The sequence below is a fragment of the Ambystoma mexicanum genome, chromosome 7p, assembly GCF_040938575.1.
Source record: "Ambystoma mexicanum isolate Mex_15411 chromosome 7p, UKY_AmexF1_1, whole genome shotgun sequence".
NCBI lineage: Eukaryota > Metazoa > Chordata > Amphibia > Caudata > Ambystomatidae > Ambystoma > Ambystoma mexicanum.
In genome coordinates this window covers 688,518,321-688,543,908 of record NC_090939.1, presented here as the reverse complement: position 1 = coordinate 688,543,908, position 25,588 = coordinate 688,518,321, and the positions used below count along the sequence as shown (strand labels likewise).

Below are 25,588 nucleotides of genomic sequence, written 5' to 3'. Positions count from 1 at the left end.
CCCTCTTTTCTGTTCACTTCAGGTCCTAATGGAGAGAAAGTGCAGCAGTAATCCTCTCCACCACTCTTAAGTGCTAAAGCCATGTGTGGGAGTGTTAGGCAAGAATTTCTTTTTCAGATAATTGCAAACACAAAATAACTAGGATACTACTTTTATTAACCTTTCTATATCCCGTCTGGCATACACCAGTATTTCTTTTTAAAAGACAGCCATGCTTTGGAAAGAGGTCCTGGAGCAAATTAGACTAATTACCGGCCTATCGATCCCATGGGATGCGGGAATAGTCTTGCTGGGCGACACTGGCGAGGGAAAATTCCCAATGATGGGGCGATTGGCGCACCTCTGCTCCCACCTGCTTACAGCCGCCAAAATCTCAATAGCAAGGCTGTGGAAACACCCTGGGGGCCCAGCAGTTCCCATGTGGTAGGCAAAGTGTTGGGACATCGTGGTGGCTGAAAAGATCACTGCCCTCCACTTTGGGAACAGAAGCAAGTTTTATAGCATTTGGGCCCCTTTTTTTTGGACTACGCACAACAGTTCCCTGGAGTGGCAAAGCAGCCACCGCCCCTCGGCTGAATGGTGAAATATGACTAAAAACTGACAAAGTCCCCCGCCGGAGGAACCCAGGAAGCCCCCGCACGTTAGCCCTTGAGCTCGTGACTGTAACACCTTGACGCTCGAAGCTTCCATTCTCGAGCTGGAACTGGGCTGCGATTGTCCGGTTCACTGCTGTTCCCAACTTTCTTAGCCTTGAACTGAAGCTGCTCTCCCTCCTAGATAAGCCCCTGATAGACCCACCCCACCCCCAGGTTTGGTTTTCCTCACTTGAGGTAATGTTTTGAATTTGTTTACCTGTTCCACATTGCATTATGACTGGAATCATGTATACAGCATTTGTAGGTCTACAAAATCTGAATAAAACTCTCATTGGAAAAAAAAAAGACAGCCATGCAATTCCATTCCTAAAATGTAAGTTGTTGCATAATGAGATTATTGATAGGATTATTGATACTGTAACATCTCCATGCTTTACAGTAAAGTTTAGGTTAATGTATCTAAATTTCATTGTCAACTATATTTCATTTTGTTGGGGAAGATACGTCATATTGACAAGTCAACACTTTTGAAAATGTACATGATCACATGATCAAATGCTGTTGATGGCAAACCTAGTTCTGTAACCTGCAGGTTGCATACATCTTGTAAGTGGTGCTCAACCCATGAGTGAACCCATACTCTTTCAATTTCTAAATTATCACCGAGTTGTTTATACCAGGTACCTTGAAATTGAGATGACCACAAACTACATTATTACATCTTGTTTGCTCAGTTCTCTGCCTGCCACGCAATCCACCCTTCTTAGTCTTTCTTTCCTTTTACATAATGGATACACATAGCGAACTAGATGCTTACACAAAGTAGTGATCAATAGTTCCAACCAAGCTCTACATATACAGATCTATTTCAATACCAAACACTGTAGTTAGCCTCCAGAGCTCGCTTTGCTTTATGATTGCATTATATATTATTACCACCTGTTTGTGAGACAGCTGGGCAAACTGTTTTCAGAGCCTTTTATCAAATCTGTTTTTGTGTGTCCATTCAGGCAGCTAATTTTTTACATTTTACAGACACTCAATCTAGTTCATTTTATGAAGGCCGAATAGCATTTGAAAGAGATGTTTGAAACTTATGTAACATTTACTTTGCAGTAAATGTCAAACAAAAGTTACACTGTGCATGGCTGGCCTCTGGGTGGCAGTAGTGTGCCAAACAAAGCGGGTTTGTAGTGACATGCACCATTGTACCGTTCGCATTTTAAATTTGTTGTCGTCCATTGCTATGGGTCGGGTGCATTTCTCTTGGGTGAATAGGGAAACTGGGTTACCTGACCTGCAGGTCTAGCTGAATTTTAAAGAATTTGCAATGCCTGACTCATCTAACTAATGTCTTATTTCAGTGGTACCCAAAACGGCTGTATTGTTGCTCATTTCATGTCTTGGGTACAAATAACGTCTGGTGACATAAACAATATTAGTCCAAAATTGCTAATCAAATGGGTCTGTTTGCTAATCAAAAAGATTTTCATGAGCAAACTCTGCTAATCAATTTTTGAAAACTAATTTATGCCTTGCTGCCCTAAAGCTGAACAATCAAGGAAGCCAAACATTCAAGAGGGACGTGGTGTATAAGACCAGACTTTTCCTGGAAACAGCAAAACACCTGAAGGCCTAATTGGCAAATATGATCCCTCGGGTTTCTGGATTGCTAGTCAGTCACTATATCTGCTAGTAAGGAAAGATATTTTGCCTGCATAGCAATTCTATGATCCAAGAAGTAAAGTCAAAAATAGTTAGCCAAGTTAGCTAGAGGCCTGCAACCTGTCTCCCAGTTCGTGGGTGTATCTTGCTGCAGCCAAAATGTCCATCCAGAGGATGATGTACCATTGAACTTAATATCTGACCCCTGGTCATCAAATAAGCCCATTATCAGTTATGTGTAGTTTGTACTGAAATCAAGTTCACTAGAAGACCATTTAGCGCCATTTCAAATATGCCTTTGTCTCCCACCGTAGACTAAACCTCTGGCATCTGACCAGGATCAAGCCTACAACATTGCTCTATAGAGGGAAGCCAACACTGGAGCTCCGTCCTGCAATCCCCAACAAAGGGACCCATTTAAAAAAAGGCTAGCCCTTTACAAAGTTGTTCAACCTCCAATTTATGTAAAACCCCCAGTGAAGAGGTCCTGTGAAAATTGTCGAGATATATAAAAAATAAGTTACTTACCTGTCAGTGTAATTGTCCGGAATAGGTGCTTTTCATAGGTTCAGAGCTGTTGAATACTCCCATCCCATGGGGCCAATGGAAAACAAATATTTGAAATTAAAACATCATTTTACCCTATGTCAGACACTTTTTAATGTAAATAGTTAATGTATACTTTTAAAAGCACATATGTTTCCAGGATGCCTTTCGCAGTCAGTGCTGGACAGGTAAACCCCACCCCAAGAGGCTTCCCTTCTAAATCCCTGACAAACGTAGCATGCTAAACAAAATTAGTAATGCCTCCTGGGAGAGACGGTGGGTGGGTGTGAATCTATAAAGGCATCAATACCAGGGAACTACATCTATCATTTAGAAACTTGTGCTCCAGTGGTGGGTCTTTCAGAGATGCATACACTTTGGAATAAATATTTCCAAGCGGTCAAAAAAGCAACATGAAAAACACAATACTCCAACACTATAACATTAACTTTGCTTTACTGCCTGGAGGTAGGACAAAGATAGCAGGTCACATAATCGAAAGAGATTCTTCTGCATTGCCTGGTTGAGATGTCCATCAGATGTCCATCCTGCTATTGTTCCCAGGCAATGATACCCGGTGAAAAAATGCACATTTCTCCATGTGGCTATTTTACAGATTTCCTGGATAGAATTGTTCACAAAGGCAACATGCGCTGCCTTGCTCTTGTTAAACGTGTAGTTACTCTCCCTGGAAACTAACTGCTGGCTAGTTATAATTTTAGACTGTCCACAATTCAATGGCGTATCCCTTGCTTACATATTTCCTGTTGCTTGGTTTCCATGCAAGATTAACCATTTTTTCATAAGCCTGCAAGTCTTTTGCTCTTCAGAGGTAAATCTTTAGTTCTTTTTCGGCATGCAAAGTATGTAGGGATTTTGACAGAACATCAGAAGTGAAATACTCTGCTTTCATGGAAACTTAATAAAACACTATCATTGGAATGAGGGTTTGGGGCGTGGCCAACAGCGCGATAAGGAAGACGTAGGTCTTTGTCGCTCCTGCTACCGCCGCAGAAAATCCTGAAAAACCGCCTGTCGCCAACAACTGCTGGGGGTAAAAATAACCCCTACAAGCTCCGGAATTCACAGTGCCCACCTAGTCCGTGGGACGGGGGAAATCGGCCGCCAGGAATGGAGCACTGCCAGGCCGGAATTTGGTGCGGGACCGTCTGGCGCACTACCAAGATGGCCGCTTGGGCGAAACGACCCTGCGTTTGGCGCCTACTGGGTGGAGTGGCGCCATTTCAGCCATCGCTGGCTGACGGCCCGCCCGCGACCCCGGGCGAGGGTGTGAACGAGCGCACTCGTCTACACTCCTACGGATCCGGTGTGGCTGCCGCCTGACAAGTGGGACTCTGAACTGGGGTTGAACCGCCCCGGCCCCGCGAAAGCCGCGAGAAGCTCTCGCCCACACGGAGGAAGCAGAGGCGCTGCTCCGAGGGTGAGTGCCCTTGGCAACCCGTGAGCCCCGCCGCCCGCCTGGCGACACAAACTGCCTCTGGCCGGTGGCCGACTAACCTCATCACTGCCAGGTGGGGCCCCCGAGAAGTGCTAGGGGCGGGCGTCGGGCCGGGACACAACGCGAGTGGCTCCCCGCTCCTCCCTTTCGGCCTCCGCCGACCCCGGTGTGGAGTGACACCCGACGTGGGGGCCCTTCGTGGGACCAGAGCACCATTGCTGTGTAAAAGGACTTGGGGATCGGCGGTGCCTCTGAGTATGCAAACAGCAGCAGAGACCCACCTCAATGCTCCTGCATAGCCCCACTCTTGAGGCAGACCTGCTTTTGTTCCGTAAATGGCCTAACCTGAGGCATTCTACACACCGGGCTCTTAGCCACTAACAACTGCCTATGGGAACAGGCCCCCCTCCGAAGAGGGTGCAAGGGCTGCAACACCTTTGCTTGTGGCGACAATCGGCGCCGGGGCAACGGCAAACACAGAAGTGACTTAACAGAGGGAGTCAGCATAGCCCTACAGAGTACAGCACACAGACTGTGGGGTGGTGAATCACCGGGTGGGCCCCAGAGGTGCCGTGGGGAGGACGGCAGAGACAGCCAAGGCCCCAACACGAACGCTGCTTGTTGGGCACAGCACGTTATATAACCTACTGGCTCAGAACACTGAGATGCCCCTACAGATCACCAGGGCTTGAACTGCAATAGAGCACAACACCACTGGTGTGCAACCAATGGACCTTGCCCTCCGATTACGCCACCTTTCTCCCTGCTGCGGCACATGTATAAGCTGGAGCCATACGCGATCCAGGCTGAGTAACGCCCAAGTGCCTAGACACAGTGGACACACTCCATGGACAGCGCGCTGACTCACTAAGAAAACGTCTAGCGCTTCTACGATCGGAGGGGGCGAGCAGCAGGACCGGCACGGCAGCAATAGGAGGACAACCTCACTGGCCCCCCAGCGCACGGCTGCAGTGCGACTGATCCACCTAACACGCACCGAGACCCTTGACGGGTGTACAGCCATAAGACCACGACTGCCGGCCCAAGTGGCGATCATGGGTAAAGAAAAGATGAGGAAGCCCACTATAAAGAATAGGATTGAACAATATACAGTGCCCTCGTCACAGCAGGCTGATCTCCCACTGCAGCACTCCGAGGATACAGACGCCACACAGACGCTTTCCCTCAAAGACGTCATGGCCGCCATCACGGACTCCCGCTCATCCATAAAGCAGAAGATAGACCGAATTAGCCTAGACGTCTCCCTCCTCAGGCATGACCTGTAGAAACTGTCAGCACACACTGGGGAGGCAGAACAGCGTATCTCGACGGCGGAAGACGGCCTACACAATGTGCAACAACAACTCCACAGAGTCACGGCCACACTAAAGACTCTGGAAGCTAGGGTGGAGGAGGGCGAGGGAAGGTCCAGGCGGAACAATGTCCGCATACTGGGCATTCCTGAAAAAGAGGAGGGGCCCTGCATGGAGCTTTTTCTGGAACAACTAATAACAGATCTGTTTGACCTGCAATCCTTCTCAAAATTTTTCTCTATCGAGAGGGCCCAGCGTATGCCTGCAGGTAGGCCAGTGCCTGGCGCTCCTCCACGCACTGTGATAGCGAGCGAGGTTCCTAAACTACCGTGATCGGGACGCACTCCTACAACTTGCAAGATCCAAGGGCACGGTACCTTCAATGGGTCCAGAGTGGCCTTTTTTCCCGATTACACGAAGGAAGTACAGAAGGCGAGGCAATCCTTCGGGAAACTTAAGAGGCAACTGCAGACACTGGGAGTCAAATATGGCCTACTCTTCACTGCACAATTGAAAATCTATCATAAAGGCACAACGGTTCACTTTGACGATCCCGGTGAGGCGTGGCGATGGGCGGAGCAGCACATTGAAGGGGACTGGTCCACACCCCGAGGCAACAGGAATAGAAATCCCAGACCACCACCGGACCAGCGTTGCAGACCGGATCAACCACCGCTGGCGGGTCCACCAATCAATGGAGGGGACGAACTCCCGCCTTGACTTCTGTCGAGGGCTTAATCTCCTGGCTGGCATGCAACCACCTTATGGACAATATTACAGTCGGCCTTGGAGGCCACCAGAGGCGGCTTACATACTTATAATGCGGTAAGCGGCGGATTGCCACCTTCCCTTTTGGGTTTTTAAAGGGGAGAAACAACCCCCCCTAACTTTTGTTTAAGCTGACGTTCTACCTTTTTTGATTGTCAGCACTGTTTGGGCGACAGGTACTTCATGTTGGGGAGGAGTATAGGGTGGGGGTGGGAAGGGTTTATTGGGAAGAATTTGTTTTTTACCCCAGGATCAGCCTTCCCCGGTATTTATCAAGGGAGGGTATGGTTCCTGGCCAGTTGGGACCACACCACACACAGGCAGCACTTCAACCGTCAATCTTTGTCTATCTTGCACCATGCCACCGTGCACCGCGCGCGCTGTCTGCCTGCCCCTCCGACAATCCTGTTAGATGCCATCTGACCAATCTCATTCGTCCATGACCACGCGCCCCAAATCCCTTAGGGTCCTCATCTGGAATGTGAACGGGTTGGGCTCCACGATTAAAAGGCGCCTGGTTAAGCAACTACACTCCAGACACTCCCCCGATGTGGCCCTGCTTACTGAAACGCACTTTGCCGGGACACAGTGCAAATGTTTTCTTCGAACTAACTATAGGACCGCTTGCCACGCAGGATACTCCATGGGGTCCAGAGGCACTCTCATTCTTATACACAAATGAGTCCCTTTTGCGTTGCAGGTACTAGAACAGGACCCTCGGGGACGCTACGTGATGGCGCTGGGGACACTTTGGGGGGGAAACATTTGGGTTAGTCTCTATCTACTCCCCACCTGGCCTGGGGCAGGAACTTCTCGATGACCTGACCACCCTTATGGGCAAACACCAGCCTGATAAGTGGTTCCTGGATGGCGATTTTAACAATGTCATGTGTAATACCTTAGACCGCTGCCACCTTAGACAACACAATCCGCACCTTCCCACGAAGCTGTCCAACTTTGTGTCTGCCCTGGGTCTCTGTGATGTATGGCGGGAACTGCACCTGGGGAGCAGGGGCTACTCGTTTCACTCTGGGGCACACGCCTCCCTCTCCAGGCTTGATTACCTATTCGTACCCCACACTGATCTCTTTAGAATACTTTCGGCGGACCTGCTCCCCCGGGGAATGTCAGACCACTCACCTCTGCTGGTGGAGTCACGACTGCAGGGAATAAACCCCCCTAGAATGTGGCGGTTGAATACCTACTCTATGGGCCTCCCGGAACTAGTTGACCGCCTTACGGAGGTCTCGACTGAATACTTCGAGATTAATGACACTGGCGATAATGATCCGATAGTGTTATGGGAGGTCTATTTATTTTAAAATTTGTTTATTGGCATTTATAGTTACAATCACTGTTCAAATTGACCGACTTGATCACTGAAATTCTGCCTTTGCAAAATAAAACAACAACATTTACATAACAAAATAACATTAACTATCTCCGATCTAGGGGCAAGTGGTGGCTGATTGGTTCACAAGCGGGGGGAGTGGCCGGGCGCCACTGACGTGGGTATGGGCTTTCCAGGAATGTTGGTGCTGAGGGGGTTTGATTTCGAGTGTCTTAGTCGACCATTTAGGTCATGTAATAGAACAGGCGGAATGCTCAGGGGGGCTTATCATCCGAGGAGCGAGACAGTCTGGACATGGTGTCTTTCCATGCGGCAAGGGCCGTACTCGACTCGTCAGTGGATCTAGCCACGCTGTCTTCCCAGGCTCTTGTTTCGGCGGTCGCCCATCTTTCAAATTCTCTGCGCCATGCCCTGTGGTTCGGCCCTGCAGGCCGTTTCCATGCCATAGCAATGGTCCTCTTAGCTGTTATGCATAGCAAGTCCATCCGTTTAATCGCATATTTGAGTTTGGCCAATCTGGGGTAGCAGCCTAGGAGGCATTCGGCTGGGGTCCACTTATCCACTTATACCTAGTGACTTCCGCCTCTTCACAGGTTTGTTTCACTATTGACCAGAGGCTACGTGCTTTGGTGCAGTTCCATAGCATGTGGATTAGATCTGCTCCCTCCATCCCACACCAAGTGCACTGTGTCTGGGCAGTTTTATTGAACTTTGCAATCCTGCTCGGGGTTAAGTAAGTACGATAAAGAACATTTAACTGAATTAGCCGAAATCTCTGCTTTCTAGAGACTTCTTTCGGAAAGGACAGCGCTCTGCTCCATTCTTTTTCGGACAACTCTTGTCCCGTGTCTGCTTCCCAGCGGGTCTTTAGTGCATCGCTACGGGGATTGGGGATGTCAATGAGAAGACTATAGATTTGAGATATTGCCCTCCCCCTTCACTCAGGCTATATAGTAGTGTCAAAAAGGGGGTGGCCTCCGGTTCCTCTAGCCAGGTGTCCCATTTCGTGCGTGCTATCTTGCGGATCTTCTGGTACCACAGGAATTGGCCAGCGTGAATGCCCTCTCCCTCCCGCAACTCGGTGAATTCCCTGAATGTACCTTCAGAGTATAGATCACACCAAGTGTATACACCTTTGTCTTCCCAGAGCCTAATGGTGTGCAGGGTGGTGTCAGACTTATCGAGTCCTGAAATTATTGGTATTTCTTGGAAGTATGGTTGTAATGTCATCTCAGTTCTACGCCATATTTTCCTGCCCAGGATTGCCAGAAAAGGCTGACCGTGTAGCAAAGTTTGAGGGGCCCAGATCAATTCCTTCAGTCGGATTGGGGAGATCATGGCCTGTAGCAGGGGGATCTCCGAGGTGATCCCGTCTGCTAACCATTTGGATACATAGCTCAACTGGGCCGCAAGGTAGTACTTTTCTAGGTTCGTTAATTGGATCCCTCCTTGTCTTTGTGGTAATACTAAGGTAGATAGTGCCACCTGATGTCTGCCTTTCCCCCATAGAAATTCCTTAATTATTGTGTCTAAAAGCTGGAAGAAGGGTTTGTGATATAAAAGTGCACATTCTGGAACCCGTACAGGAATCTAGGTAGAATGATCATCTTGGTTATCGAGGCCCTGCCCAGCATGGATAGTGGAAGCTTAGACCAGAAACGTATGGATCTACGCAGTTTGGGTATTGCAGCACTCGTGTTTTGTGTGTGCATTTGCTCCAGAGTGTGCATTATCTGGATCCCAAGGTAACGGAAAGATTCTTTCTCCCACTTTATGCCCACTGAGGGAAGCTCTTCTGTAGTTTTATTTTTCAGGGCTGCTAATGGGAACATGCAAGATTTTGTTCTGCTGAATTGTATGCCCGAAACTTTGGCGTAGTTATCAAGGACTTCCAGTATTGTCGGAACATTGAGATGAGGGTTATTAATATATATCACTACATCGTCTGCATATAGTGAGACAATATGATCTCGCCCGCCCAGCCTAATTCCTGCATTGAAAAATTGCTGTCTAAGAAAGATAGCAATGGGTTCTAGTCCCAAGATGTAGAGCATGGGGGAAAGTGGGCAGCCCTGCCTGGTGCCCCTACGGATATCCCATGCGTCTGACACATACTTCCCGGATTTTAGCCTAGCCCTTGGCTCATTATACAGAATCAATACCCATCTGATAAATCGTTGGCCAATTCCAAAACCCTCCAAGACCGCCACCAGCCACTCCCAATAAATGGAGTCAAATGCTTTAATAGCATCTAAGGATAGCAATGCGAGTTGTTCTTCACTTGTATTGGTTTCAGCTATAATGTGCTGAAGCCTGCGTAAGTTTAGGGACGTGTTACGCCCGGGTAAAAAACCGTTCTGGTCCTCGTGCACAATATCACCTATCACTCTGGATAGTCGCTTTGCCAGGATTGTCGTTAATATTTTAACGTCATAGTTAAGCATGGCAAGCGGGCGATAGGAGTCGCATTTGTCGGAAGGTTTATTGGGTTTGAGCATCGGGACCAATAAGGTTTCCCTCATGCTGTCGGGTAGGATACCAGTTTCAAATGTCTCAGAAAAGACCTGGTGCAGTAAGGGCGTCAGGGTGGGTTCGTATGCCTTGTAAAATTCTGGGGGGATCCCATCGCACCCTGGGGCCTTACAAGTGGCTAGGGACCTGATAGCCTCTGTTATGTCTTCCGGTGTGATGTCGGAGTCCAAGGCTTCGGACTGTGCTGGCGACAATTTGGGCAGGCCAATTTCTTCCAGGGTATCTAGTATTTGATCTTGTGGGACCCTGTGTGTGTGGGAATATAGTCGCGCATAAAAGCGCTGAAAGGTGTCGTTTATGCTCTGTTGGGTTCTGTGTTCTACGCCTTGTTCATCCTGTAGTGCTGTAGTTACATGCCTAGGGTGTTCTTTTTTACAGAGCCATGCTAGTAGCCGGCCAGGTCTATCGGTCTCTGCATGTGCTCTATTAGTTCTAACGCTGAAATCGAACTTGGCCAGTCTGTCCCATGCATTAGAGCAATCCTCTCTGAGAGAACTGAGTTCTTCCTCCCTCCCCGGGGTGTCGATAGGGGTGGACTCTAGTCGCTGGACCTCCAACTCTCTCTGGTTTAATTCCTCCCGTAATGTTCTCCTGATGCCCCCAGCTTTCGCAACTGCTACCCCCCGTGTAACCACCTTTAGGGCATCCCATAGCATACCTACTTGGTCTACACTGCCTGAGTTTTCTACTACATAATTCTCTATGGACTCCTGGAGCTCCTCCCTGAAGGTCGGATCCTTCAGGGCCTCAGCAGACATTCTCCACATAGGGATGGGCGGTCTAGGACTACTGTAGTGCCAATCTAATAGGAGTGGGGAGTGGTCGGAGATGGTCCTCCCCAGGTATTGCATACTTCCTATCTGGGGCATGTGTTCTTTGCTTATGAAGAAGTAATCTAGCCTTGTATGGAGTTTGTATGGGGATGAGTAATATGAGTAAGTCCTTACGTCCGGGTGGAGGTCCCGCCATGCATCAATCAGATCTAGTTCATTGATCATAACATTCAGGGATGAGGAGGCAGCGGTTGTGCCGCTAACCGATGGACAAGACCTATCCAATTCAGGGTTGTGGACGCAGTTGCAATCACCTCCCCATAGGAAGAAACAATCCCGATATTGTGACATGTGGGCACCAAGTACTCTTAGATGGGCTGGGATGTTGTTGTTGGGGAAGTATGAGTTCACTATGCATATTTCGCTTTGTTCAACAGTTCCCCATATGATCAGGTATCTACCTTCAGGATCCCTAACCATCTTACGTAGGAGAAATGGTACCTGGGGGTTGAATCAGATGAACACTCCTCTGGCGAATTTAGAGTAGGGGGCTCCGTAGCCTTGCCCCCCCCCAGTGTTCTCTGAGTCTCTCATCGGCTTCAGCTTGTAGGAGAGCAATGTCCACTCTTTTTCTGTGTAGGTAAGATTTAATCCTGTTCCTATGGATGTAGGTGCCCAGGCCCCTTACATTCCAAGTTATTAGCCTAATATGCGTAGCCATCTCGTTTTCGCAAGACGCTCAGGGAACCCCTTCCTCCCCCGGGAGTACATATGGCGACATCCGGTGCTGCGAATTCGACAATGTTTTGCGAGGTCCAACCGTCCCGGCCCACGAGCCAACCCCCCATCCCGCCAGTTGTGTTATTGCCTTCGGAGATTTACCAACTTTAACAACTTCCATCCCATGGAATGGATCAACCAAAAAGAACAACAGTAAACTGCCCCCAGCAGTCGATACAAACTCACAACGCTCGGGGGCTCCCGGGCCTTCCAGTCCTCTCCAGGTCTTCCGGCTCGGGTGGTGTGTAGGCATTTTACCTGCTCCGTTTCGATTGGGGTGGGTCATCGGCAGTTTTGCGCGTGGGCCTTTGAGCTCCTGCCCAGTTGCGTCATCTTCCTGATGCAGCGATGCGGTTCATTCCGAGGTTGTCAACCTAGTTGATGTGTCATTCAGCTTCTCGTGTGGTCACAGTCTTTGGCGTGGTGTTTGCTGCTGCTCGCCATTCCTTCAGCATCCTCAGCCAGATTGTTGTGCTTGAGCCATAGATTTGCCGCCGCCGGAGTCTCCAGAAAGATTGCCTTCCCATTATGAAGCACTTTGAGTCTCGCTGGGTATAGCAGCATATATTTAAGGTTGAGTTTCCTTAGGGTGGCCTTCACCGGTATGAAAGAGTTTCTTGCTCATTACACCACAGGAGTGTAGTCGGGGTAAATGACTATTGACGCCCCGCCTCTTCTGATCTCTCCGCCTTCTCTCGAGAACCTCAGTATGGCCTCTCGATCCCTGAAGTTTAGGATTTTTGCTATTATTGGTCTCGGATGTGAACCGGGGGGTGGCCGCTTTTGGAGGGATCGGTGAGCTCGCTCCACGGAAAACCCCTGGGTGAGTTTGCCTGCCCCGATTTCCTGCAGGAACAGCGATTCTATGTATTCGGTGGGGTCGGGGCCCTCTGAATCCTCCGGTATCCCGAGTATTCGGACATTATTGCGGCGGGCTCGGCCTTCTGCATCTTCTGAGCGCGTTTCTAGTCGAGCCACTGTAGATTCCAGCTCTTTGACTTTCGCTTTAAGTCCCTGTGTGGTCTCCGCAGTGTCCTGCAGGGAGGCTTCCGCTGTGACCATCCTGTCGGTTAGGTTTTGTGCATCTTGTCTCATCAATTGAATGGCCGATTTTATTTCACCAATCTTGTCTTCCATGGATGTTCTCAGTGCGGCGATCGCCTGCAGGATTTGAGAGTCTCGAGGGTCTAGACGCTTATCTACTGTGGCATCTGCTGTTTCGGTCTGACTGAGGTGAAAGAGTCCATTGTAACAAGTTTGGGCTTGCGCTTTAGAGGTGACATTCCTTCTCTAAAGGGTTTTCGGTGAGATGCAATGTGTTGTCCGCTTCAAGCCAGTGATCGGCGTAAAGTAAAGTAACCTTGGAACACCGTGGGCCGCCCGTTCGCCAGGGCTTACGGCTGAGTGTTGGTTGGTAGAATGGAGGTGCGCCAATGTTTCGGCCCGCAGCGTGGGGCCAGTACACTTTCAAAATGACCATCCAGGCGTGTAGTCTCAGGGTGCCAGGGGATGGCGGAGTGGAACGGCTAGCGTTAATTTGTCAAGCGGCCACTTACTGGGGTCTGACCTGGGTTGTCCAACAACAACGGCTTGGCCGTGCTGCCAGTGTCCGTGTTCCTCTCGCGGTGTTGTTCCTTGGTCCCGGGTGCGGCCAGTGGTGCTCTTGCCCTGGCTGCCCTGCAAATCCCGGATACCGGCCGTCCAGGTTGTCTGCGTGTACAGCGTGTGCGGGGGGGAGCTCTCCCCAGCCAGATCTCCCGGGGCCCACTGGTCGCGGGCGTTCGGGAAACCGGGGGCCTTCGAGGGCTCGTGGGCCGTCGCTGGTACGGATCGCACGCAGGTCTCTACCGTAGAGCTAAAATCAGCTGGAAAGGCTCGCTGGAGTCGTCTACTTCGCTCGATCAGTATGCGGACCACTGTGGCTGTTCGCGGCGGACCGCAGCCGGGGCGCAGATCCTCAGACGTCCGCCAGCTGCGGGCGGCTTAGTGCGGCCGCCATCTTGAAGCCGCAGGAGGGGTCTCTTCAGAAGCTCCGTTAACAGCTTTCCGTTTGCCGATTTTCTTCGCCGTTCTGAGCGAGGGTGGCAAAATAGTTTGTCTACACCTCAGTTTCTTTATGAGTCGATCGTTTCTGTTTAAGCGCCGCAATGTCGGACGTTACAGGATCACGGGCAGGAGCTTACCGAGAAGGCAACCTCACTCCAGGCGCGCTAGCCACGCCCTCTATGGGAGGCCTATAAAACCGTGCTGCGGAGAGAGATAATCTCCTGGACGGCGAATAGGAGGAGGGAGAGGCTCCGGAAGATAACTGAGGCGGAAACGGAGGTAACTCACCGAGAGAATGAACAAACCCTTAATCCTACCCCACAGACCCACACGTCTCTTAAACGGGCCACTGAATACCTCCGAAACCTTATGCTAGACAACGCCAAACAGGCCAACTGGGAAACCAAAGCTAGGGTATATGAGCTGGGGGATAAAGCGGGGAGGATGCTGGCATGGCTGGAGAAGAGAGATGAGGCACAGCGCTGTGTTCGGGAGATCATCACCCCGCAGGGTGAGACATGCCGGACAGACGCTGAGATAGCGGATGCCTTTGCCCAATTCTATGCCACACTTTACCAAGCCCCAACTCTAGGCCTGGACCCGACCCTCCTAGACGGCGTGGTCATTCCCACTCTGTCGGCTCAACAAACGGAGATGCTGGACTCCGAGCTTTCAGGGTCTGAAATAATAGAAGCCCTTGGACAACTGCAGCCGGGGAAAACCCCGGGCCCGAATGGGTTCCCGGTTGAAACCTGGCAGAAACTAGGGGGTAATAACACAGCACCTCCCCTGCATCAGATGTTGTTGGCCGCCCGGGAAAAGGGTTCCTTCCAGATGATCTGTGCAAAGCAACTATAGTGGTTATCCCCAAGCCTGACAAACCCCAGGAGCAATGTGCCTCTTATAGGCCAATTTCGCTGATTAACGGCGAAGCCAAGGTCCTGGCCAAACTCTTAGCCAACCGGCACCAACTGGTGGCGGACACGATGATACACCCGGATCAGTGTGGCTTTATACCCCACAAATCGACCCGAATTAATTTGCGTCGACTCCACCTGGCGCTCGAACGGGCCCCTATCCTAGATGCCCCGCTCGCCCTGTTGGCAATAGATTTTGAAAAGGCATTTGATTCAATCCGGTAGGACAGCCTGTGGGAAATCATGACCCGCATGGGGTTTGGGGAGAGCTTTCTAGGTTGGGTAAAACTGTTATATACAAACATCCAAGCAGAAGTTAAGGTGAATGGGTGGACCTCCCGATCCTTTCCCCTAGGCAGGGGCACGCGACAAGGGTACCCCCTTTCCCCCCTCCTCTTCGCCCTTGCGATTGAACCGCTAGCACTGTGGCTTTGCCAGAGCGGGGCATGGACTAGATTCAGATGGCCCGAGGTACACGAGGACTGTGTCTCTCTCTATGCTGATGACCTTCTACTATACCTGGCCGAACAGGTCCGGAATTGCCCCATAGTAACGCAGATGCTAATCACCTACGGGGAATTTAGCGGATTGAGAGTTAACTGGAGGAAATCGGTACTTTTCCCGGTGAAAGGGGGAGAGCGGGTCGACTCCATGAGATGTCCATACCGGTTTGATAGACAAGGCTTTAAATACCTGGGGATCTGGATAACATCTGACCTAACCAAATATGTAACGCATAACCTCCATCGGATTATAGATAGGTTCGCTAGGGACGTTCATCACTGGAAGCTTCTCCCTTTGACCCTCATGGGGCGCGCCGCACTCTTCAAAATGATGTCACTTCCAAGATTCTTATATGTCCCGCAGTACGCCCCACTCCTGATCTCCACCCCTGAATTCACCCGCATTGAAACCCTCCTTAGGGAACTCATATGGGGGGGAGTCCAGTCACGCGTAGCATTACGCACTCTGCAGGTGGTCGGTTTGGGAGGGAGGGATTGGTGTGCCCTGCCTCCAGACCTACTACTGGGCTTCACAACTGGCAGTAGTCAATGATCTGCTTCATGGGTACCGGGCACTACCTCACATCCGAGCCGACGTGGAACCCATGCAGGGCACAGACCCGTTGCAGATACTATACCAATCCCCACAGAGACCTCCCCTGCCCACAATCGAGGCCCACATCACTACCATCTGGAGACAGGCACACGTGTTTGTTGGGTGGGGAAATAAAATAACCCCTATGGCGAAATAGTAATCTTCAGGAAATTGGGAAACTTGAACCATGGCCGCGATGGGTGAGGTCGGATATCCTGAAGGTTGGAGTTATCCTCAGAGACGGGAAAGTTACCTCGTTTGAGGACATATACCTCTAGAAGGCACGGTCCCTGACTATACACCGATAGAACGCAATATGATCCCTGCGCATATCCCCAGTAAATGCACATCTATTCTCTACAACGCCATCACATCCTTCGCCACCCCCGAGTTATCAAGACTAAAGACCAGGTGGGAAAGAGATGTGGGTGAGATAGACCCAGAGGACTGGATCCAGGTCCTAATGCATCCGCGAGAGGTGGCCATCTCCTCTAGGCTCAGACTGGTGCAACTCAAAATCCTTCATAGGGTATACTACCCTCAAACCGTTTTATATGGTTGGAACAAATCCGAACTGCCTCCGCTGTGGGGAGGAGGAAGGCACCTTCTATCATATCCTGTGGTCATGCCCCCAGATCCGCACCTACTGGAATGCCTGTTGCACGGAACTGTCCAGGGCACTCACCTGACCCACTGAGCTTGACCCGAGAGTTCTAATTCTGGGCGTACCTGACACATCTGACTCCAACAAATGGGAAAAACTGTTATTGAACACTGCGGCGGCCCTGATGAAGCGCAACATTACACAAAAGTGGGGCGTGCCCGACCCCCCGACACTTGAACAATGGATACTTGACATGGACTCATGTGCCATGATGGAGCACCGGGTTTATGGCGCACAAGGATGCCCGGCCAAGGCATCCAAGATATGGGGGAAATGGGAAGAGACTGGACCTTGATAACCAGAGACAATGGTGATTACAACGGGAGTGGATGGTTGGGGGCAGGGCGGGGGAGCGGGTTATGGTGGCTTGTGTTACTTAAAACACTATGTGAACTTGCAATTGAAGGTGCTGTTCTAGAGTGCTTCTAAATGTTTAGGTTTTTATTCTTATTTTGTGGGTGCTCTGTTATCACCCCCGTGTTTGGGGCTTGTCTTGTTTATGTCATAAAACTCAATAAAATGTTTTATCAACAAAAAAAAAATCGAATGAGGGTTTGTCGTTACATCCACTTTTCCTTGGTGAAACTCTAACAATGGTTCCTGAACAGCTTTTTAATTCTGAAACTCTATCTGCTGCTGCAGTTAAACCTATAATAAAAATTAACATATAATACTAAATATACACTGTGCCACTTCCATCAAAAGGTGTGCCGAGTGGAATAGTTGTGGCCCCTGCTCGCCTGAAACATGTAGAATCTTGAGAACAGCGGACATACAGGTGCTTGCACATTAACGTAACACAATGTCACAGAATGGTAGGTGAGTTGTAAATTCAAACTGTATGCACAGGTCTAGCAATGAGATAGAGGTTTTATCAGAGGCATGCAAGTTGCGAGGCAGTGACCAAAAGCAGGAGATGAGTTGAAAGATGTATAGAGAGAGGAAGCGAGAGAGAGAGAGAGAGAGAGAGAAGGAGGCAGACAAGACAGAGAAAGTGTGCAGCCCTTAACAATAATTCATTCACTTGCACTTGTTTGTCTTTGTGTTGTATCAGCCTGAACTTCAGGCAGACATGCACCTATGTGTGATAACACATTTAATACTTTCACATGGTAACTCAGCTTGCTAGAAGCCATCGTATGATTAGGATGATGGTATATACTAAGCTTCAAACTGGTCCATAATTATGCTCATTAACCCATCCACATATTTTTTGTGCTATCGTAACACAGATTTCTGAACAATTAATCCTTGATATGTGAAGGACAGTTAAGTACTGCCAACGTAAACTATGTACTCCAACAAAGCAATGCATGACAGCATGGAAAGGGAGGCTATTTGTTTTTGGTACCCCCAATAGAGCCTACCCACCAACAGGCCACACTGGCAAAGCCAAAGCATCACCCCCTCTACACTATCATACAGAACACAAAGTCAAATTGTGTACCCATGCTGTAATTCAGTCGCAAGGTTTGCACCTACAATTGTTGATTGGAATACTTGTCATACAGCTAGTCCAAGGAGTTCTGGCAATGTTTTTAGATGAGTACAAAATACAATACGATTCCTCTTTACTTTGGTTGTCAATTGATTTCTTGAAATAGTATTTGAATTGGGGCACAAGTAGAGGCACAACTTGTTCTCATGTGTTCAAAGCCTTGTCAGAACCGTGTGCTGCAATGGGCCCGATGCTGCAATACGATCTCTAGGTTTGAATCCTCCACATTTGCTTGGCATATATGTCATAACAGCTCAGCTCGACTAAGGCTTACAGGTCTTCAGCCTAAAAAATGTAATTGAAGGGAAAGCAACGCTTCAAAGCTATATGGTTAGATAGGTACATGAACAATACAATTTCTCTATGTGTAAAAAAGTGATGAGGAATTCTGTTTGTCAATTGATTTCTTGGGGTGGAGTACTTGATTTGGTGGGGGACAATCAGGGTATAACTTTATGTTCACAGCCTTGTGAAAATGAACATTTATTTGGTAACAGTAAGAATTGAACCCGTGCTGTGCTACGAATTCTAGGTTTGGGTCTTACAGCTTTGTTTGGAATACTTGTCATACAGCTCAACCAGGAGTTATAGGCTCTCGGACTAAAATATTTAAGAGAAGGAAAGAAAAACTGTGATGCTATGTGGTTAGATAATGTCAGGTTTTCACATTTTGTACCTCACATTGGCAAGGGTTCTATGAGAATTGGTTATTTCAAATATTTTTCCAGGAAAGTTAGAAAGGGAGGTTTGTTAAAATATTAAATAAAACCTGGTTAGAGTGTAGAAAACTTCATTTGTAAGTTTGATCTACTTCCCTTAACAAACTTTCATTTAGAAAGATGAAATGCTCCCAAGCCAAGATGGTGGAACACTTTCCCAGCAGTGATTGGTTTAGTTTACTGCATGCAGCATTGTGTTGTCATTTGGAATGTTCTTGACAGTTTTAAACTGCCTTTCATTAAAGTGTCTACCAGAGTAGGTCATGCTATAGTTAGCTCCAGTAAATAAAGTTTAAGTTTTCATTTAAAAAAGGTTGTAGATAACTTATATTTTAGTTTTCACTACATTTAGCTTAGTACTCAATTTAAGTGAAGACTACAGTAGAAGAAAGAAACAAATTCTAAGTGACTCTGATGCTGTGCAGCTTATTCCAGTCCTCCAGCTAAAAACAAAGCTAGGTGAACTTTTGGATCGTCAGAAATAATTGTATATTGGATTCAAGTGTATTTATTTTTATCTTTTTAGTCTTTTCAACTGCATTTGGAACTGTACATTTTGTGAATTGGTTTTTAACTTTTTAAGATTGCTTAAACGCGATTTAGTGTATTTAATACTATTAACAAGGCGCGCGGTTCTAATTCGTCGAAGTATTAACATAGAATGTTTTAGAAGAACTAATTTAATTTTTCTACGGACGTGAGTCGTGTTCGTTTGCCCGTGTGTACTGTGTGTTATTTTATGCGCGCGATTAGAGAAAAGGACCTTACGACGTCGTACGTGCATCGCGGCCCTCTTGGATTTAGTTTTTTCTTCGTTGCAAGTGCGTAGCTTCACTCGAAGGACTTATGAACTAAAGACTTTTCTTTTAAGAAGCAGAGTATGCCGATTTTGAGTTTCCATACTACAATTTTGAATATTATATCATCTTATACAGCATCAGGTACTTAATATCAAGAAAGACTATTTCCTAAGTTAAAATTTTAAGACTAGGATAGTAATAGTGATAAAATTCTTTGGTGTTTATTTTTAGGACATTCATTCATAGTTCTTGAGGAAGAGTTTACTTGAAAGAACTTCTGAAGAAAAAATTGTTCTTTTAAAAGAAAAGATAGTTTGACATTACAAATTGCAAGGAAAAGAGTTACAGAAGTCTACCATCAATATAGCCACATAACAACTTACGGAAATAAAACAGCCTAACGGCAATTCAAGCTTAGGCTAACGGTAATAGAATTTAGTAGATTAGAAAGTTAAGTCATTTGTAGAGAGTTAGAAAAAAATGTATTAAAAGGTTGCATTCTATTTTAGGAAGTCAACTGAAATATAATTACAAGGTAATTCCAGTGAAGACAGACTGAAGTGCCAGCAGTAGGAGTTCCAGAGAGTTCAAGAATTGTTGTCTCTCTCTCTCTCTCCAATTCCCCTTCCCCTTGGGTTTGCCTGTCCAGTAGTTTTATAGTTACTGGATTGTTGGGCAGGCAGGCTTAGGGGGTTTAGAGGACCAGCTTCACTCCTGCAGGATCCTTCAGCAACAGCGTCCTGACAGATAAGTACCAAAACAGAACAGTTTCACCATTTCCTTGGCAAAGTGTTTGAGTTGGGGGAATAGGAGGGGCATAACTAGTTGGTCTTTTCTATTCACAGCCTCGTGTGACTCATGACCCTGTGGTGGGCCTGAGAACACAATCTGGAAAATTGCTATTTTAACAGTAAGAATTGCACCCATGCTGCAGTAGGGATCTCTATGGTTAGGACGTACAGCTTTGCTTGGATTACTTGTCATACAGTTGGATCAAGGATTACATGCTACCCATCCAAAATATTTAAAAGGAAGGAAATGCTGCTTGTTTGGATAAGTAAAACAACAATACAATTTCTCTTTATGCAAACAAATGATTGGGAATTATTCTGTGTTCTATGGATTGCTTGGGGCTAGTATTTGAGTTGGGGGAGAAGTAGATGCACGCCGGTTGTTGGTCTTTTTATGTTCACAGCCTCGTGGGACTTGTTACACTGTGGTGGGCCTGAATAACGTAACAATTGCTCCCATGCTGCAATATGATCTCCAAGTTTAAGATCTACAGCTTTGCTTGGAATACTTTTCATACAGCTGGACCAAGAGTTACAAGTTCTCGTCTTAACATTTCTGAGAATTGAGGGCGATGCTGCTTTATTTATTTATTGCATTTGTAACACGCTCCTAACCCTCAGGCATGCATCTGGGCACTTGGTTTAAGAATATGGTTACAGGAAATACAGGCTTAAGAATTTGGTTACAGGTTGTGGTCGCAGGACATGCAAGATTAAGTTTGGTTACAGTGCATACAAAGTTAAGAATGTGGTTACAGGTCGTGCAGGCTTAAGGATGAAGTTACAAGTCATACTTAGATGTGCAGGACGAGTAGTGCGTTATACAGTGCAGTGTGAAAGGCAATTACAAGGTAATGATTTTGAGCCGCAGTAAATAACAGTCAGTAGCAAGTTGACTGAGTTGAGTGCAGAGTAGTAGGGGTCCGTCCGCTAAGCAGGCCGTGTTTCTTATAAGTGGTGGGGGTTGTGACTTAGTGTCCTGTGTAAAGAGCCAATTTTTTTAGTTTTTTGTCAAAGGATAGTAGAGAGGGATCCATCCTTAGTTCTGTCAGTAAGGCGTTCCAATAGTTGGCTGCCATGACAGAGAAACTAGTGCTGCCTGCTCTTTTGTCTTTTATATCTTGGTTTGGTCAATTGCCCTAGATAGGCTGAATGGGTGGGTCTGGTTGGTTGGTTTTTGGCTATCAAGTTAGACAAGTAACGTGGAGCAGTGTTAGATAGGCATTTGTGCGTGAGCGTAAGAACTTTGAATTTAATCCGGTCTCTAACTGGTAGCCAATGAATGTTTCTTCTGTGAGTGGAAATGTGTTCTGACTTAGGGATGTTAAGTGCTGCTCTGATAGCGTTGTTCTACAAAATATGGAGTTTCTTAATGTTTTTAGCCGCAGAACCAGCAAAGATGGCATTGCAATAGTCAATACTGGAAAGGATTAGGTCTCTTGCTAGAGTGATGCAGTTCTTTTCTGTGAGGTATAGTCTGAAGGCCGTGATAGATTTGGCTGTATAGGAAGAAGCTGAAGTGATGGCGTTGACTTGTCGGGAGAGCGTGAGAGAGGAGTCAAGGTAGACTCCTAAAGTTTTGACTTCTTTGGCGGTCATGATAAGGTTTCCATCTATGTCGAAAGGGTTGGTAAGACGGTGAGAGGCTCTTGAGTTTTGCTGGGCTGCCCAGGATCAAAATCTCGGTCTTATCATCGTTAAGACATAGTTTGTTCTGAGCCATCCAGGCTTGGATGGTATTATATATTGTATTTAGGGCTTTGGCATTGGTATTGTAGCCTCCAGTGATATGAATTAGTATTTGGGTGTTGTCAGCATAGTTTGTGTATGTGACACCCAAATTGTCTAATTTATCAAAGAGAGGTTTTGTAAATCCGTTGTACATAGTGGGGGATACGCATGATCCATGGGGCACTCCGCAAGTGACTGGGTTGGGGTTAGCTGACGCCTCGGAGAATACTCTCATTGACCGTTTTGAGAGGAAAGATTTGATCCATGCTGTTGCGTTATTGGAGAAGTGGGCATCGCTAGCTAGGTGGCGGCATAAATTGTTGTGATTTACAAGATCAAATGCCGCAGAGAGGTATAAGAGAAGGAGGATGGCTAGGTTTTCTCTGTCTCTTATCTGACCCATTTGAGATTTTAGGTCTACTAGAGCCGTTTCCGTGCCATGGCCTGGGCGGAAACCTGATTGGCGGAGGCCAAGCAGGTGATGCGTTTCTAGGGATTTTTTAATTTGGACATAAGCGACCCTGTTGAGAATTTTTAGCAGGAACGGCACCGTTGTGATGGGCCGGTAATTAGTTGGGACATTAGGATCTAAGGTGGTTTTTTTCAGTAAGGGTAGTACCCATGCTTCCTTAAGGTTGTCAGGTACTGTTAGAGGTGAATGAGTTGTTTATGAGTGCGGTGATGAAAGGGGCTAGGTTGTCCGTGCAGTCTTTGATTAGAGTCGCTGGGCAGGTATCACCTTGGCAACATGTTGGTTTAAGGCCTTTTATGATTTTAATGGTTTTGTCTAGTGTAATGGGGGTGAACTCAAAACTTTGGGAATGGTTTAGGTGGGTTGTTCCATCGTCGGTTGGTGGGGGGTTTTGAGTTTTAGTTTTTTAATTGTTGATTTTGAGTTGGAATTTTGTCCGTAAGGGCCTTTTTTTATATTTTCACACCAGATTTAGTCCTTAATGCATAAATCTGCGGTCTGTGAAGGTACATCTAATTCTCTCAAGACTGACATTCTCGATATGCAGATTATATGCGTTACTTTTGGCTTTGCGGGTGGCTTTTCTGTAGTCTGATGCTGGAGAAGTAAATTGACTTTTATTAGCAACTGAGGGGTTTTTCCTCCAGTTATTTTCAGCATTTCTTTTTTTGCTACATGGGTCTTTGACTTCAGAGGTGAACTAATGGTTAAGATAATGATAATGATGTGTTATTTATATAGCGCCTTAATCCAAAGCGCTTTACAGAGCACATATTTACATACAATATCACCCAACGGAAATTGGTACTCATTTATTGACCTCGGAAGGATGAAAGGCTGAGTTGGCCTTGCTGGGATTCGAACCTACGACCTGCAGATCACACTCAGATCGCAGCAGCGAGCGCTCAACCCGCTGAGCTATCTTACCGGATAAAAGATGTGCTTTGGGTTTAGCTTTGCAGTTGCTCATAGGCACTACCGCGTCTAAGGCTGCCTCCATTGTTTGGTTGTAGATGGTTACCAGGGAGGAAGGTTCGGCAGCTGAGTTTTCAGTGTGTGTGGTGAGCCATGAGATCAGAGGGAGTATGTTATCAGGCGTGATGTTGCAAAGGTTGCGTGCTTGCGTTGCAGGTGCCATAGGAACAGGAGTGCTAGTAAGTGTGTTGGTGCTGATTGAGAATAATATGGTGTTGTGGTCCGAACAAGGGCAAGGAGCATTGCTGGATATAAGTGTGGTGCAGTGTGGTTGGCAAGCCAGTCAAGCGTGCAACCTTTGATATGGGTTGGCTCAGAGGAGCGTAGGGTGAATCCTTGTGTTTCAATGGTGTTGGCTAAAATGGTGGCTTGGGTGTCGGAGCTGTCATAAAGTCCTAGGTTGAAGTCTCAGAGAATAATAACTTTCGACATAGGTTTTATGTCGGCTGTTAGTAAGGTAGCAATGTCCTCATAAAAGAAGGCGATAGGGCCGGGGGGCCTGTAAATAAGGTGCAAGGTTAGTGAGGTTGTGTGAGAGATGGTTTGGTGGACAGGAGTTCTCCTGATGAGAAGGGAACGTTAGGGATTTCTCTAATGTTGAGATTAGATTTAGAGATGAAGGCAATGCCTCCTCCTTTTGCAGTAGTTCTATCCTTTCTAATGATCGCGTAGCTGTCTGGTAAGGACAGAGCTAAGGGTGGGCCTGCTGCAGGGTGCAACCAGGTTTCCGTTATGGGGATAAAGTCGAGGTAATTAGTGGTGATGAAGTCAGATGTCAAGGGCATGTGTTGGGATTGATCTGGCGTTGATTAGAGCGCCTTTGATTTGTGAGGGTGTGTTGACGTGTTTGTTACTATTGGTTTGGTTTTGGTTGTAATTAGGGCAAGAGGTGAGGCTGTCCTTTTCGGGGCTGTCAGTTTAAAGCAGCTAGGGCAGTGTTTTTAACTTGAATCTAACTTACTGTTTTTAGAATTGCCCTAACTATTGCTGCAGTGTGTTTGGCTACCTACACGGCTGAGTGCTCACCCCCTCACTTCCTCGAGGCAAGTCAGAGGCTAGTCCTCTTTCTTGTTCCAGTGTTGGAGTGCGGAGGCCAGCTCAGCCTCGACTTCATCCTGATCGTGGCACTTATGTGCCGGATCGACCGCCCGCGCAGCAGAGGGGCGTGCCCTTCCGTACAGGGACTGTGCACAATGGCAACAAGGCTATGCCCCCCAGGAAAGGCATTAATCCTAATGGCGGCTGGAAAAGTGCAGAACTAATATCCCATGTACCCAGCACCACCTCATGGCCAGCTGGCTTCGAAGTAGATCTACCAGCAGGGCCACCACCACGGGAACACAAGCACTCAGATACGCTTCAATGTGCATTACTGAACAGTCGGTCCCTCGTGGCACATGCAATGGACTGCTATGACCTACTCGCTCAGGAGGAGCTGGATCTCCTTTATATCACTGAGACTTGGCTCAGGGAGACATCGAATCCAGCCATTGTTCAGACCCTCCCTGACGAGTATGCCATAGCACATGCTGGCCATGCAGCCCCCAATTCTGGGGTAGGGTAGCCCTGATTTATAAAAGCAAATATAGAACCACTAGTTCAGTCCCTAAACACTCTTTGAAAATGGAATGCATCCTCACTCATAGCTGTATCTCCCCTACTCACACCCTTACAGTGTTACTGGTATATTGCCCGCCTGGGATTGACGCTGCTTTCTATACTGATTTTCCTGCATTTGTTCTGGAACTGCTTGTGAAATACCATGGCCTAGTTACTCTGGGTGATTTCAATCTTCCCATAAATCAGGCATCTACGAAATCTGTCACAAAGTTCCTAGCACTGATGGCTGACCTAGGTCTCTCCCACGGGGTTATGACCTCCACTAATAACAGAGGCAATATATTGGACTTTATTTTCTCCCCTGCTATGCTTACCAACATTGCTGCCCCAGTCCCCATACTATGGACAGATCACATCATGGTCCCGTTTTCCATTGCTGCTAAAAGCCCTCCCACCGCGCCTAGGAAACCTGCTGTTTTAAAACGCAGCTGGACCCGGGTTGAAAAACTGGACCTAATTCGCTCATTGCAAAAT

At 47.6% G+C, this 25,588-nt stretch overlaps 1 protein-coding gene across 1 annotated transcript in view; it reads right to left on the bottom strand.

Moving 5' to 3' along the window:
* The window catches only part of LOC138525550 (uncharacterized), a 1,931,438-nt gene that overhangs the window by 1,165,495 nt on the left and 740,355 nt on the right, over window positions 1-25,588 (bottom strand). The window lies entirely within an intron of this gene.